Below are 17,670 nucleotides of genomic sequence, written 5' to 3'. Positions count from 1 at the left end.
TGCCTCAGCAGCCCATGCTGTTCCACTGTTCTGCAGCTTTTCTTGTCTTCACAGCTGCTGTGCTGGTTAAATCCTTCTTTTTACAAACCCAAAAGTAAACTTCTTTTTCCCCAAGACTTGGCATCCTGCTGGCCTCTGCAGTATAAAAGCAAAAACAAAAAATGCATTTCATAACCCTCCCAGGAGGTGCCTGCAGCCATATGTGCCTGAAGAACAGGGAAGGCGGGAGTGGGTGGTGGTGGCGAATCATGAGGCTTTGAGAGCTTAAGACATCCTCATCACAGTTATATTAGCCACATCCTCCAGAGAAATAGAACCAATAGGGTGTGTGTGTGCGTGCGTGTGCACAGATGCACGTGTTTATCCATGCATACACACACACATATAGGAAGAGACTTATTTTAAGGAATTGGCTCATGAGATTATCGAGCCTGGCAAATCCCATATCTGCAGGGACGGCAGCAAGCTGGAGACCCAGGAAGAACTGACGCTGTTCCAGTCCGATGGCCATCTGCTGGCAGAACTCCCTCTTGCCCAGGAAGTTCAGTCTTCTCTTCTACTCAGACCTTCAACTGATTGGATGCGGCCCACCCACATTATGGAGGACAATCTGCTTGACTCAAAAAGTCCCCAGATTTAAATGCTAGTCTCATCCCAAAACACCCTACGGAAACATCGAGAATCATGTCTGACCACATATCTGGGCATCGTGACCCAGGCGAGTTGATACATAAAATTAGCCAATGTAAGTGTTCTCTGTGGCTGATTTTTCTCTGGGTCTTCAGAGTGGCTTGGATGTGTTTTTACTTTGACCTGTCTGCACATCTTCACAACCTTCTGTCTCGCATTCACCTTGCTCTTCCAAACACAGTTCCTGAAATTCAATTAAGGGCATTCGTGACAAGAGAAAATTATTTTCCCTCATCCTCCCCTTTAATCCTAAATATTATTATAAATCCAACTGCCATGCTTTCAAAAAAACCTAATTTGTCAACTGGAAAAGCCTCAGCATGGTCTGCTATAATGAACTAATATAATCTGGAGGATTTGGAACTCTACCTGGAAGGCTGGAATGAGCTTTTGATTACATTTCAGCTTCGCCATTCTGCACTGCCAAGGGGTCACTTAAAAGAAAGACTCCAACATTTTGTAGCATAAGGACTCAGTTTCCTGTGCAAATCACCAGAAACCCACTTGTGTTATTCTTTAAATAGGGATGTATTGAGAACAAGGAATGTGTTTAGAGGACTGATAATGATCCTCATTATTTCTAGAGCAATGATTTTCATCTGGGTGGTGATGTTGCCCGCCCCCCAGGACATTTGACAGTGTCTGGAGGTTGCTGGTGGCTGGAGGCCAGAGAAGCCGCTAAAAGTCTATAATAATGCAATTAAACAATCAAAAGCAAATTTCCTTCAACCTGGAATCCTGAAAAAACAAAAAACAAACAAAAAAACCCCCTGCGTTTCAGTGATGGCAGCGCGTTTCGCGGAGGCAGCTAAAGTAGCTCAGGCCTGTTTGTGTTTTCCACTTCCTGGAGCAGAAAATAGTAAATTGCTATGATGCAGATTTGTTCCTGGACGCAATGGAAAATTTTAGATAAAGCAAATCTTTGCCTTCAGGGAGAGCGTTCAGTGGCTCTACAGCGTAATGGCTGTTTTCTCACTCACTGATACAAAGAGGAGCAAGAGCAATGTCTTCAGTGGCTTCCAGGCACACTCACCTAGGGCAGGAAGGTCACACTGAGCCATTCACACTGGCTTTTGGCTCAACTATTTAAATATTCTCAAAAAGAGGTCTAGAAACCTCTTTACAAACAGTTGCAGCCTGCTTTCCCAAACGAACCATGTGTACCTCAAGCTGATGAACCTCCCAGTTATCAGTGTGCATGGCAAAGGGATGAAGAGCTGAGAGGGAAATGCGTGTCTCCACAGAAGAGCAGCATGAAAAGAAACTCGTGTAGGCAAAGATCTCCTTCAGGGCAGGGACTTTGGCCTTGTCCTGTGTCCCCGTCTGCTATCGCTACCTATCACAGACCCTCAGCATGTGAGCTCCCAGGCTACATGGGAGCTCTGGGAGAAACTGGTCGTTTCTTACCCCTGGCACTTACCCAAACCTTCAAATTAGCTGGATGATAGACTAGGAATGCTGGCACCCACCATTTCCGTCAGACTCTGAAAATGTTCAATTAGTTGGTTCCGCTTTTAGCTGCAACATGTGCAACTAGATTACGTCACACGTATATAAAAGACAAATTTCAGAGCACTGGATAAAACCAAACTTTTCAAAAGATGAGAGCTTTATCACAAAATTCCCTACCTTCTATAGCAATGATGCCTCCATCCTCACCCAAAGGAACCAGTGACTAATGCAAGAAACCCACATCCTGAGACTTGCCCCATCACAGACAAGGCTATGCCTAAGAAGACAGACTGGAGTACAAAGCAGCTCTAAACAAAACAACCGCAGCCATAATTAATACATGCATAAAAACAACATCTACGAAACAGTGTTTGAGGTAATTACAAGTCACGTTTCCATCATGCATACTAAGGAAATCATCTCAAATTTATTGGTAATGTCACATCACATATATTTAACAGCCCTAACGTGCTGCTAAGGACTTCAAATATTTATTGTTTAGTTTCACAGCTAAAGTATTTTTCCTGCCTTAATACTATTTTTTTCAACCTAATAATTATTCAGCTATCTTCACAGATGCTCTTAGCATAGCAAAAGGATCCCAAAGAAAGTTATCCTAGGAAACAGTAACAAAAGCAAAAGAGCATTACTTTTCAGGTGCAACACTACTGCAGTGTCTAAGAAAGAGCATTAGCTTACTAAACCAGCATTTTCTTCAAGGACAGTTAAATAACCTGAACACAATAAGACAATGACAAATGGGCATTTATTTATTAATGCTTTGTTTAAACCATATAACTTTAGTCAGAGTTATTTCTTTCATTAATCACAAAAGTGTTGAAGTAGACAGATTTCCCACTAAAGGAGATTCTGTTCCTAAATCACCATCATCAAGATCTGCATCACCATCATCACCACCGACGTCACCAGCACCATCATCACCATCATCTCCATCATTGCCATTACCATTACCATAATTACCATCATCATCACCATTACCACAATTACCATCATCTCCACCATCATCGCCATCATCATCACCATTACCGTAATTACCATCATCATCACCAGCACCATCATCACCATCGTCTCCATCATTGTCATCACCATTACCATAATTACCGTCATCTCCACCATTACCACAATTACCATCATCTCCACCATCATCATCACCATTACCGTAATTACTATCATCATCACCACCATCGTTGCCATCACCATCACCATTACAATTACCATCATCTCCACCACCATCACCATCATCATCACCATTACCATAATTACCATCATCTCCACCATCATCACCATCATCATCACCATTACCACAATTACCATCATCTCCACCATCATCGCCATCATCATCACCACTACCGTAATTACCATCATCATCACCACCATCACCAGCACCATCATCACCATCGTCTCCATCATTGTCATCACCATTACCATAATTACCGTCATCTCCACCATTACCACAATTACCATCATCTCCACCATCATCATCACCATTACCATAATTACTATCATCATCACCACCATCGTTGCCATCACCATCACCATTACAATTACCATCATCTCCACCACCATCACCATCATCATCACCATTACCATAATTACCATCATCATCACCACCGTCATTGCCATCATCATGATCACCATTACCACGATTACCATCATCTCCATGATCATTGCCATCATCATCACCACCATCACCAGCACCATCATCACCATCATCGCCATCATCATCATCATTACCGTAATTACCATCATCACCAACATCACCATCACCATCATCACCATCATTGTCATTACCATTGCCATAATTACCATCATCATCACCATTACAATTACCATCATCTCCACCATCATCGCCATCATCACCATTACCATAATTACTATCATGATCATCATTACCATTATCATCATCATCATTGTCACCATCATTACCACTGTCATCACCATTATTGCTGCTATCACCATCATTACCACCACCATTTGTCAACACCATCATCACCACCACCATGATGATCATAACCATCACCACCACCATCACTATCACCACCATCACCACTATCATCCTCCTCCTCCTCTTCCTCCTCACATTTATTGAACACATACTATGTGCTAGATCCAACAATCCTACCTGGTAGACATTTTCATCATTGCTGTTTTACAGATAAGGAAACTGAGGCTTAGTGTGGTAAAATAACTTACTCAAATCACATAGCTAGTAGGTGGCAAAGCTAAGATCAATATGACAGCGATGATTTCTACCACGAACTTTTTTTTTGTTTGTTTGTTTTTTAGAGACGGGGTCTCGCTATGTTGCCCAGGTGGGAGTGCAGTGGCTATTCACCATCGTGATCCCACTACTGATCAGCACGGGAGTTTTGACCTGCTCCGTTTCCGATCTGGGCCGGTTCACCCCTCCTTAGGCAACCTGGTGGTCCCCGGCTCCCGGGAGGTCACTATATTGATGCTGAACTTAGTGCGGACACCCGATCGGCACAGCGCACTACAGCCCAGAACTCCTGGGCTCAAGTGATCCTCCCACCTCAGCCTCCCGAGTAGCTGGGACTACAGGCACGAGCCACTGCGCCCGGCTCTACCACCAACTTTTAAAGAACAGAAAGCTCCACTGTCATTTTCACAATTTGATTGATTGAACCATCAATCATTCAGGTGAAGGTAGGACCCCAAGAGTTAGAGAACAGCCAGGTCCTCCAATTGTCAACCATCTAGGTTAATAATTGGGGCCTCACAAGGCCTGTTCCCAGGATGGTAACACTTTAAGCCTGAAACCCATTCCTCTTGAAGAGATGTCATCATTGTCAGTGATAACAATGACAATGACAGAGGACCATATCATGAAAAGGAGGAAATCCTTAAAGACCAGACTTCAGTCCTGCTTTCACTGTGCGGAAATCCAACTCTACGCTCTAGACCCTGTCTCTCTCAGCACCAAGTAGGACTGCCTATGCTCACACTGCAGGGGCTGGTCTTCAGGGGGCCTGAAACTGGACTGTAAGCCAAAGTCCTGTGAGGCGAGCAGGTCTAGAATGGTGAAGAGCTCCAAAAATCAGACAGAGAGGAGGATGGGAATTCCTCCCTCTTGCCCCCCAGGAGACGTTTCAGGGAAGAGAACACAATTAAGAAACTTTCTTGGTTTTGCTGCCAGGTTGCTGCTTCCCAGTGTCTATTCTCTCCCCGCTTCTTTGGTCTGGAGCCTGTTATATACATGCCAGCAGTTAGCCCAGTTCTACTCTTCCATTTTCCAACCTGGCAGGTAAGTGCGGCTCCGGACTGAGTTCTGGTGAAAAGACTATATAAGAGGATGGTGTCTTAAAGGGAGCTGACTCATCCAGAAGATTTGCCCGTTTTTCCCCCCCTCACTTCTTCCTCCTGCCTGGCAAACAGGTGTGATGGCTTGTCCTCCAGCAGCTACTTTGGATCATGAGGCAATGAGGAAATGCCAGCTCCTTCAAAGGATGACTGAACAGAAGGAGTCTGGGTCCCTGATGACAGTGGCACCACCATGATTGTCCCAGTCTGCCTCTCTGGAAGTTGCTTATGGAGACACAAACCCTTAAGTATTTAAGCCACTGTTTTCTTGGTTGTAATAGAAAAGTTCAGAGTACAGATTTTGGAGCTGAACACCTTGGGTTATATTTCAGTACCTTCACTCACTAGTGTAAGGCCGGTTGCCTCGCCGGGAGCTCGGACACACACACCCTCCTCTCTTTTTTCCGAAAGCTCGGACATGCTCGGATATGTTCCCTTCTCCCTCCCTTTCTCACACAGCCTGGCTTTCCCTTAAAGAACCCAGTATGCAAGCAGGGTCTTGTGATTCTAGCCAATAGCAGCCGAGTCTTTCTAGCCAAGAGCAGCCAAGTCTTTCTAGCCAATTGTAACCAAGTCTTTCTAGTCAATAGCAGCCGAGTAATTCTAACCAATAGCAGCCAAGTCCTGTATGCAAACAAAGGGTTGTAACCTTACCCAATAGTAGTCCTGCTCTCCCACAACCAATCAAGCTCCTTCACTCCCTATAAAACCCCACGTCTGAGAGGAGTCCGTGCGACTTCTCCGGCCCCTCCCGTCGGACCACAGAACCTTGCCCGGGAGCCTGAATAAATTCCTTCATATTGGATCTTCTTGTGTTGGTCTCAGTTTCTTTCTTTTAAACTCGGCAAGAACCCAAGAACAAACCTTACAACTAGCACTAAGACATTGGATTAGACATTGGACATTAAGATGCCTCAGTGTGCATGGCAAAGGGATGAAAAGTTGTGAGGGAAATGTGTGTCTCCACAGAAGAGCAGCATGAAAAGAAACTCATGTAGGTAAAGATCTCCTTCAGGGCAGGTATTTGGCCTTGTCCTGTGTCCCTGTCTGCTAGCATAATCCCTACCTATCACGGCCCCTCAACAAATCCGTTTCTATCACAGAAAGAGCAAAGGCTAGATGTCTGATTCACTAACGTTGGACATAGGTTACTTGAATTCTCTGTATCTGTTTCCCCGTCTGTAAAAGGAGCATGAAATGGTCTCTATGTTGTGGCGTTGTTACGTGCCTGGCATGTAGCATGCATAGCAGGCACTTTTATATGTATAGGCCATGATCACGATGATGATGACAATGACAGTGACAATGATGGTTACTTTTTCTGTTATATGCAGGTAAACCTAAGCTGGTACATGTGTTCACAATGGCCAAGCCAGAGTGGGTTTTCTCTTGAACAAAGGAAGAGACATTACTCAATACCTTTCAGTAGCTCCGCTGGGAAGCCATGAGCTCAGAAGCGCAGAGGCCGGCCAGGCGCGGTGGCTCACACCTGTGATCCTAGCACTTTGGGAGGCCAAGGTGGGAGGATCAGTTGAACCCAGATGTTCAAGACCAGCCTGAGAAACATGGTGAAACACCAACTCTACATAAAATACGTGAACTAGCCAGGCATGGTGGCACACACCTGTAGTCCCAGCTACTTGGGAAACTGAGATGGGGGATGGTTTGAGCCTGGGAGGTTGAGACTGCAGTGAGGCAAGATCCCACCACTGCACTCCAGCCTGAGTGACAGAGCCAGCCCCTGTCTCCAGAAAAATAGAGCAGAGACCACTTTCAAGACAGAGCACACTGGAGCAACAGGAAATAACCCAGTTAGCCAACCACTGGTTCAGTTGTGCTAAGTCAGCATTCAAGTTGCGGACAATAAAAAAGCCTCTTCAAGGATGTGTGGGGAAAAGGAAGGAAGAAAACGTACAGAGACTAAAGCTCCAGGCTGAGGCCCCAGAGGGAGTGCGGGTGCCCAGCAGGGGGTAGGCGAGATTGACCCCTGGGTGGGGCCTGTTGGCACTGACTCACCCTTCACCTCCTCTTAAGCTTTTGTTCGGTAAGCTCTGCATCATTGGCTGTGGAAGCCAGGATCCTGATTCTCTTTGAAGTTCTGCCATCTTCTCTGTGTCTGTTCTCACAGCATGACCTTGGGATGCAATCAGGCCCAGTATCAAGTGTGTCTGCTGGGCATCAGGAGGCCTCATGGGATTTGTTACCAGTGCAGCCCAGAGCCAGGTATGTAGGAAAAAATGTGGCCTTGTCCACAAAGGGGTCTGACCATTTCCTTTAGCTCTAGGAGGTGACTGATGGCACACCTGATAGGCATGCCTTTGTCGATGCCAAAGGCTGGCCACATGCAACCTTAGCATAGGGCCAGCCACGTCTGACAGTCTCAAGATAAGAGCCAGCCATGCAGGAAAGACCAACCATGGTGGCTTCAAGTTACACATCAGTGGCCTTGGTGCCTGATTTCAATCATGCATGTCATCAATCAACCAATCATTCGTTCATGCTTAAGTAGTGAGGCCCCAGTAAAAATTCTGCACACTGAAGCTCTGGCGAGCTTCTTTGGTTGATAACACTCCATGTATCTGTCACACATCCATGGCAGGAGGGTGATGCATGCTTAGGACAGTGGAAGTTTCACATTTCAGACCCTCCCCGACTGCCGCATGCTTCTCTGCCTTTGGCTCATTTCTGTTGGTGCCCTTGCTCTGTATTCAATGAGTATAATACCTTTCACTGAGCTCCGTGAATCCTTTAGCATACTCTTAAAGTGGGAAGTAGCTTAGGGAACCCTCCAAGCTTGCAGTTGCTGTCAGAAGTGAGGGCAGTCTTGGAACCTGTGTCCTGAAACCTCACAGTCTGGGTGCCTGGTGCACCCATAATCTTTTTGGGAAACAGATGCAGACATGGGCATCAAATGACCCCGTGCCACCCCAGCCCCATTTCTTTATGCAGCAGCCTCTGGCCAAGGCCCTTCTCTCTGGGGAGCAGTTGCTTCGGAAGGGTCAGGAGGACGCCCCTCTCTGAGCTTGGTCTGGGCAGGGAGTTTCAAATAAGACCCCCTTGGAAAGATTTGGGCTCAGATGGTCTGGGAGGCTGTTGTTTGTACTGAGAACACCACAGGGTCTTCCAGACGGTGATGACAGTGCGGCCCTCGCCTCGGGGCAAGGAGTGGGGTCTCTTCATCTGCTGAAAGGCCACCCAGAGTGGAGGGCAGTGCACCAGAGCCAGGGCTCACACAAGGCCTGGGGCAAACCCCTGCGGCCCGATTCTCCTGGAGGAAGACCTTTCATGGAAGGCGTGGGAATGCAGGAGGATTTTCAAACAGCAGGTTCTCCCCAAGCTTTTTGGCACCAGGATCTGGTTTCATGAAAGACAATGTTCTCACGTACTGGGGGTGGGAGTGGTGGGGGGAGAGGGAGCAGCGGATCGTTTGAGAATGAAACTATTCCCTCTCAGATAGCAGGTACAAGATTATCATAAGGAGTGTACGTGCTGGATCCCTCACGGCACAGTTCACAGGAATTCCCCCAGGACCTTCTCCCAGGGTTCACGCTCCCGTGAGAATCAAATGCCACTGCTGATCTGACAGGAGGCAGAGCCCAGGCGATAATGCCCATTCACCAGCCGCTCACCTCCTGCTCTGTGGCTGTTGCCAGGACCAGGCCTTGGCCGGGGAGTTGAGGCCCCTGCTTTAAAACACACTCGGCTGGGCACAGTGGCTCACACCTGTAATCCCAGCACTTTGGGAGGCCGAGGTGGGTGGATCACAAGGTCAGGATATCGAGACCATCCTGGCCAACATGGTGAAACCTTGTCTGTACTAAAAATACAAAAAAATTAGCTAAGTGTGGTGGCATGGCACACACCTCTAGTCCCAGCTACTCGGGAGGCTGATGCAGGGGAATCTCTTGAACCTGGAAGGTGGAGGCTGCAGTGATCCGAGATCACACCACTGCATTTCAGCCTGGTGACAGAACAAGACTCTAAAAAAACAAAACAAAACACCACCCCCTGCGGGTTGTATTATGCTGATCTACCTTCCAGCAGGAATTGCTGGGGGGTGGGGAGGTCTTGAGAGCTGTTTCCGATCACTGGGAGGGTGTGGAGGCAGAGAAGAGGTGGAGAGCCCCTGAGGACTGTCAGTAGAGGTGATGGGCACAGTCTGTGCTCAGAGTGGCCCCCAGCATCGCTCTGTCCAGGACTGCCCAGGCAGGGTGTACAGCGAATTCAGAAAGTCGCTCTTCTCTAGGACATAAGAAACACGGTCAGAGTCACACACAGAGTATGCATGCAGGCTGGAGAAACTGTAGCCAGGGCTGGAAACCTGTCTCTGCCTCTGAAGGCCCCTCCTCGCACAGCCTAGAATGTGTGGACTGCTGCTGGGCTTCATTAAGCTGGCCTGGTGCCTTCGTCCCGTCTGCCTTTCTGGGAGGAGCACCAGCCGAGCCTCACGCAGCAGGTACTTTCCGAGTTGCTGTGTCCTGCAGGGCTGATTTCACTGGTTTCCATTGTCATTTAATACGCCCCTAGTCAAATGCCCTCATTGAAGCAGCCTAATCGGCATTGTCCCATAGCATCTGGGAGGACAGCCACCCACACACGCCCATAGGTGGCTGCTCTGGCAGGCCACTTTTCTGACCCCTGGCCACATGGGGTGAGGAGGTGGACTGCTGCCCCGAGCCTCACTCCCAGCTTCCTCCAGCTTCTGCTCATCTACCAGGAAGGCAGCTCCGTCCCTGGGAACAAGTCACCGCCGGAGACGCAGAGGGGAACAGGTGCCAACGGAGGGTGGGGGGGAGCCGGAAACCCAGGCTGGGCCCTCAAGGTCACCTGTGGCTCTGGACCCTGGAGCGTGGAGTGACCCTCGCTCCACGTGGGGCCCTCTCTCTGCTCTGACCTCTCTATGGGGTGCAGGGGGCTTTCATCTGGGGTCACTGGGTGAATTTACTGCAGGTTCCAGCTGTGAACATTCTTTTAGTCTCAGGAATGGAAAAGCCCAGGCAGCCACAGGTGTGGCCTCTGGACAGTCAAGAAGCTTTTAGAGCTGATGGAAAGTGAGCGGGTGAGTGTCGGAGACAAGGGTTGGGAGAGGGGTGAAACTCACCTGCAGTGTCACTGATTGGCCCTCAGGAGGATGTCCCTGGGTGGTCCTGGGTTTTGTGGCTGTCTGTTATTCAGTTTGAAGTGGGACGGAGGAAGACAGGAATCCACCTTTTGGTGGCCTCCAACTCTACAGCAGCCTTGTTAAAGATCTGAGCAGAATTTCTGCCATTTAATTCAATTGTTTTGCAAACCCCACAATCCCCACTTTGAGAATGAGGGTGCGGGGCATCGGAAGTTTAATAGCATGCCCACGCCCGGCAGCCAAGGCAGGCTGAGTGGACCCACAGGCTATGCCATGACTCCAAGGCCCAGGCTGCTGCCGGGGGTGGAGAGCCGGGCTCTGCTCATGGCCCCACTCAGTCGCCAGGCCCAAGTCAAATAGTGGCCCCGGCCCTCCTCTCTTTCAGCTCACAAATACCAGGGAGCAACTCCCGTGGGCCAAGCTGGGTTCAAATGCTAAGACAGATGCTTCATGGGGAATGGATGCCAGGCAAAAAAGTATGGAAAATGCCACCAAGGAAAGGGGAGAGTGAGGGGGGCAGCAGGTCCCAAGGGGAGCTTTAGCTGGAGCCTGGCAGGGACCTGAGCAGTGACACTGGGCTGAAGGCTGAGCAGGGAAGGCAGGAAGAGGAACGGCAGGGTAGAAGCTGCTCATCTCAGCCACGGATGTCACGGACACGGGAAAGCAAGCAGGGCCAGACCCCATAGGCCTCCAGGCCACAGGACGGGGTGGGTCCTAAGTGCAACCAAAGACTGCTGGCAGGTCCTGAGCAGGACAGCGGCAGGATCGCATCCGTACTCTCAACAGATCCTTCTGCCCACTGCGGGAAGGATGGATTTGGGGAAATGAACATGGAATGAGGCAGTCATCAGGAGTGCGATGGTAGCCCAGGCTACGCTGTGGCCGAGAACAGGTGGATTTGAGGTCTACTTTACAAATAATACAATATAAAACCTGAAATTAAAATTCAAGATGTTTTGCTCCTGACACGATGAACCCAGGAGAGAATGGAGTGGTCCAGCCCAGCGCTATGCTCCCCGCTCTGCTGTGGCAGATCCGTCCCGGCCAACCCGCCCTCCTGTGGCAGGACCAGGCCCAGCCCCCTTGCCCCTGCGGAGCAGGTTCCTAACAAGCCAATTGCATCTTCCTGTGGAGATGAGTCGGGGGCATTCCACCTTCTCGAGACCATGAAGCCCGCCTCCTCCAGGCCCTGGCTGTCCACGCTGTTCCCCCGTGGCCTGTGTGGCTGGCAGTGGCTTCCTCCCGGGCGGTGAGTGTATGTGATGAATACACCACTGTTGATCGCATCTGTCTGGTGTCGGGTGTTGGGTGTGCAGCCATCCAATGCTCCGGGGTGGAAATCTCTCCCTTTCGCAGACGGAGAAGTTGCAGTCAGATTTGCAGGTGGCTGGGGTGGTGGGGTGAGGGCCCCTTCCAGGCTCCTGGCGTCTCTGATTCCACAGTCTGTGGTAGTGCTGTGAGTCTGTGTCCCCTCCACCAAAATACGTTCAAGTTCTAACCCCGTGTCCCTGTGAATGTGACCTTATTTGGAAATAGGATTTCTGTACATACAAGCAAGTTAAGACGAGGTCGCACTGGATGAGGGTAGCAATGAGCCAGTGGCTGGTGGTCTTACAGAAACAGGAGCATCTAGACACACACATAGAAGATGGCCGCATGATGACAGAGACAGAGGCTGGAGTGATGCTGTCACAAGCCAAGGAACACCAAGGGTTACCAGCAGCCACCAGAGGCTGGAGGAGGTGGGAAGGAATTCCCCCAGGGCCTTCAAGGGGAGCGCAGCCTGGCCAGCATCGCGTGACCTTGGACTTCTGGCCTCCAGGGCTTTGAGAGAATACATTTCTGTTGTTTCAAGCTACTCACGTTTGTGGTAATTGGCTCAGGCAACTCGAAGAAAGGCATATAGGTGGGGCCGGAGAACATGGCTTTCTGACAGTTTTCCCAGTGGTGCTGATGTTACCAGTCTGAGGCCAGCCCTCGGAGAGCCGTGGTGCAGGTAACTGCAGTTCATCGCCGAGAACATAAGAGTTGTCACAACGTCTTAAGGTCACCTGGCCCTGAGTCTATGATGAGGACCAGCGTGTGGAGTTAGAGGAACACAGCCTGGGGCTGAACACGTGGAGGAGATGCTCAGGTGGCACCTGCAAAGCAGAGGGAGAAAGGGCAGGTGGCGCTGGCTCTCCCACCCCGACCTGCCCCCTTCACCCTCCAGCAGACCTCGTGGGCTTAGATCAAGGCAAGAGAAGCCCATGTGCACCGGGGAGATCCTTTCAGATGGAGCCTGCGAGGCAGGACTTCTCATCCGCACCTTCAAACGATCACCCTGGACTGTGAGAGGTCAGGGCCCCTGATGGGGCATTGGGGTGCTCAGGGCGGACACCAGGCCAGGCCCTCTTTGCAGGACACAGACCGGCATCTTCAGCCCAGGCTGGAGGGGGGCTTCCTCAAGGCCCCGCCTTGTCCTGGGAGCAAGGACATTCCACAGCCTTTTTCAGTACAGGGTACCTACTTCCCTCAGGGTTGGTGCACCTGACCCCTCCTGTCTCCCTTGGCACAGAGAGGAGCCTCCAGTCTAGCTTCTCATCTAGGCTGTGGCCATTAATAAGGCTTCTTTCTTAAATAAGAGCAAATAAAAAAGTGAAATATTTTCCTTGCAGCTGACCAATTTCTTGATTTTTCTTTTTTTTTGAGACAGAGTTTCATTCTTGTTGCCCAGGCTGGAGTGCAATGGCCTGATCTCAGCTCACTGCAAACTCTGCCTCCCAGGTTCAAGCGATTCTCCTTCCTCAGCCTCTTGAGTGCTGTGATTACAGGCATGTGCCACCACGCCCTGCTAATTTTGTATTTTTAGTAGAGGCGAGGTTTCTCCATGTTGGTCAGGCTGGTCTCCTGACCTCAGGTGATCTGCCTGCCTCGGCCTCCCAGAGTGCTGGGATTACAGGTGTGAGCCACCGCGCCCAGCCCATTTCCTTGTTTTTTAAATACTGCTTTTGGAATATCAAGGTGCTTTTGAGTTGATGTATTTAATTATTTTTAGCCAAAAGAACCTACTAACCTTTTGCTGCGTTTCAGTTGGTTTTTTAAGGGAGAGCAGTAAAGGGCTTGGGCAGCCTGAGGCTGGAAGTGCAGGCAATGTGAGCCAGTGATGGGGGTGGTCACCCTGCCCGGGGCTGTCACCCCTTCTCCATGCCTGTCCAGGCCACCCTGCTGGGGGAACAGTGACCCTTCAGGACAGGGAAGCCCCTGGCTGGCAAGCTGACAATTTCTGCCTGAGCAATTTGCACATCAAAGTTGTTGAGAGACTGCAAGCTTCCCAGCCATCTTTCATGTCCCTGGATGGAAACCAGCCTGGTCATCAGCAAAGAAAATGGCAGGCACGACCTGCTGGGAGCAAAGTCCATGTGAAGGGCCTTGGTGAAGGAGAAGCACAAGGGGCTGTGTGCAAAATCCTCAGCAGAGGTTCTCCACCACTCAGTCCAGTGCAGGCAGGCACAGCCCAGGGGCAGCTGGACTGGGCAAGCTCCCGGGAAGGTGCTCCCATCTTCCATGAGAGGGAATGCAGCGCCCCGTGCCCCCAGCACCTCCAGTCAGGAAGATGAAGGCGACAAGACCACCCTTCTCCCAGCCCTCCCCAAGCCCGCTTCCCTTTTCCCACCTCAGTTCTCGGGATTTCTTATGGCGATCCTCCCTTGTGCGTTACCTTCCTTTTCAATATCTCACCCAGCACAGACGCATCATTTGCTCTTTCACAAGTGAGCACAAATAATCTCCAATAACAATCTTGCCCTAGGACAAAGTTTCATATAAAATTTTACTCCCTACTTAGACCCTTAATAATCATGTAAGATTATGGTATTTAATGATTTAGACTTCAGATTTCCTATGTTCAGAATGGAGCTTCCCAAATAAATAGGGGCTGGTTATTTTCAGTCTCATCAAATATAACCTAAACGAGTTGTGCATACACGTGCATGTCGCTCAGCTAAAAGGAAAAAACGAAGTATCTGTAAGTCATTAGAAGAAAATACAGAAGAAAAAGATTGTCCATTTGGGGTCGGAAAGGCCTTCTCAAAAAAAAAAAAAAACACACAATGCAAGTATCAAAAAAAAAAAAGAGAGAAAAGTTTGACAGATCTGGCTAAGTCATAATTTAAATCTTCTACACCACAGAAGATATCTTAATAAGTGATGAAACAAGAGAAACTGCATGCCACATGAATGAAATATGATCCCAAATACATATCAACCTCCACGAAAAGTGACACCAAAAAGTGAAACAAAAACCAACTGAGGGGGGGGGTGTGGTGGCTCACACCTGTAATCCCAGCACTTTAGGAGACAAGGCAGGTGGATCAATCGAGGTCAGGGGTTTGAGACAAACCTGGTCAGCATGACAAAACCCCGTCTCTACTAAAACTACACAAATTAGCCCTGTAATCCCAACTACTCTAGAGGCTGAGGCAGGAGAATCACTTGAACCTGGGAGGCGGAGGCTGAAGTAAGCCAAGATTGTGCCCCTGCACTCCAGTCTGAGTGACAGAGAGAGACTATTTAAAAAATTTTTTAAATAAAATTCCAACCCCCCACTGCCATCCTTAGGAAAAAAAACCCAAATGAGACATGGATATAAATAAGAAATGTATAAAAACAGGAAATTAAAATGGTTGAAAAACATGTGAAAAGATGCTCAGCCTCAAAACAACTGGGAAAATGAAAATTAAAACGAGATACAATTTTCTATGGGGAAGGGCCTCTCTCGCCCCCTGCTGGTGGTTGGGCACACGGCAGAACTTTGAAAAGGGCGCCATGGCAGTGACTACAGTAATAAAACACAGATTCTCTTAAATCCGGCAGATCTCGTTTCTGCACTCCTATATTAAAAGACATCCATTTGTGTATACAATTCGGTAGGTACAAGGATCTTCATTACTAGCAAATCGTAAAAACTGGGACCATCTGAATAGTTGGTCCATGAAAAAAAATGGTTAAATGAACCATGGTGCACTTCTGCTGAGGAATACTACACAGCAATGAAAAAGAACAAAGTGGGAGCCAACAGCTCTCCCCAAAACACAGTGAGTGAGTGAATGGGACTCTGTGTCCCATGGGGTCCTGTTTGCACAGCATAGAGGGAAGAACACATTAAAAAGATATTTCTAGTCTGGGCACAGTGGCTCATGCCTATAATCCCAGCACTTTGGGAGGCCGAGGCAAGTGGATCACCTGCGGTCGGGAGTTCGAAACCAGCCAGACCAACATGGAGAAACCCTGTGGCTACTAAAACATATAAAATCAGCTGAGTGTGGTGGCACATGCCTATAATCCCAGCTATTCAGGAGGCTGAGGCAGGATAATCACTTGAACCCAGGAGGTGGAGGTTGCAGTGAACCAAGATCATGCCATTGCACTCCAGCTTGGGCAATAAAAGTAAACCTCTGTCTCAAAAAAAAAAAAAAAAAAAGACATTTCTAGAAGGATGTACAAGTAGCTAGTCTGAGGGACTGTCCTCAGAGAAGGTAAAGTCACTTTTCATCTGAGAGCTTTGTACAATGTTTAAATTTCTTCTCCCATATTTGTGTATTACTTTTATAGCTGTCAAAAGAAAATAAAACTAATATTTAAATTCTTTAAAAAGCTCTCTAGGGACATATTTTAAGTAAAGAAACTGACGGACCACCTGTACAAGGCATGATTTAGGTAAAAGAACACACAGAAACGGAACTATATTCTTGTTTTTATGTCTGTACGTCAATTCTTGGCGACACCCCTGCCATGAAGGATGCTCACCTGCCCATGGCTTCTTCCGGAAAGAAGCGAATTGTAAAGAGATCATGTGACAAACTACTCGTGGGGAACTCACAAGTTTTAAATCTTACCTTTGAAAAATAAAGTGAAAGTTTGTCACAATAAGAAAGTGCACATCTGTTTCAATGAAAAGAAGGAATGACATGAAAAATCCTGGCATATTTCATGGTTTCATTCTCTACTTTATATGCACTTAAGTTTATTCAAATATCATACTTTCGGACCATAAGAATGTGTTTTATTTAGCAAGTGATTTCTGTATTCTTTAGCCACAATTCTCCCACATTTTCACATTATCACAATTTTTCCATATTTTTTAAACAGATACACAATTTGTTAGAAGTTAAAAGGGAAAAACATCCTTTTTGCTGAATAATATCACATTATATTTAATTTAAAGATTATTAACTTTTTGAATATCAAAAATTGAAGCTGCTGGGAAATAGCCCTGAGGTCTGAATACGAAAATATCTTTTATAAACTCTAACAAAACTCTCACCTCAAAATAAAACACTATGAAATTTACACAATTGTATCTGTACTCAGTATCTTTACAATATCCAGAAACCTACTGGATTTGTAGAAATGACAATGCAAATAGGTTTACATTCAGAAGAGAGCTTATACTAAGAGGACCTAACCTGAAGCCTGGCACCCTGTGCAGGAATCTGTTCAATCCTTAGAATGGTCATAAAGTCATCTTTGTTAAAAACACAGGTCCTTGGACACCCCCAAATGCCAGGCAGAATTAAGAGAATTCCAGCACAGTGGCTTTTACTGTTCATCTGAAGGGGTATAATTGCTAGTCACATTCCTGGGCCTGTCATCGCCTTTTGCAGTTTTCTTCGGGTGTATCCATGGCTGTGCAGTTCTAAACCAGCTTCTAGAACTTTTGCTTAAAAACTGGTGTTAAGGTGCCTCCAAACCTATCTCCCAAAACTTCATAAAGCATCAGGCCAATGTGGACCATTGCTTTACCTGATGGATAGCTTCATTTTTTCTCCTTTTTATTTAAAAAAAATAGAAGGATGTAGTATTATGACAAAACTATTTCCCTCAAAAACCAAACTGTATTAGCACTGATTAGAGTATCTGATACGTAGGCAGACCTGGGAAAATACCAGGGTTTCCTCAGGGAGATGTTGATTCTGAGGGTAACCCGCAGCCACATGCCAACGGCTGAATGCCTGGGGAGCTCTTCCAGCAGGGAAAGAACCCTCCTGGGCCTGGGGCCCTTGGATCTGAGTGTCTCCATGCAG

The sequence above is a fragment of the Aotus nancymaae genome, unplaced genomic scaffold (assembly GCF_030222135.1).
Source record: "Aotus nancymaae isolate 86718 unplaced genomic scaffold, 86718_ANA_hifiasm-v0.15.2.pri h1tg000014l, whole genome shotgun sequence".
In the NCBI taxonomy this organism is placed as follows: Eukaryota; Metazoa; Chordata; class Mammalia; order Primates; family Aotidae; genus Aotus; species Aotus nancymaae.
This window is presented reverse-complemented; position numbering follows the sequence as displayed.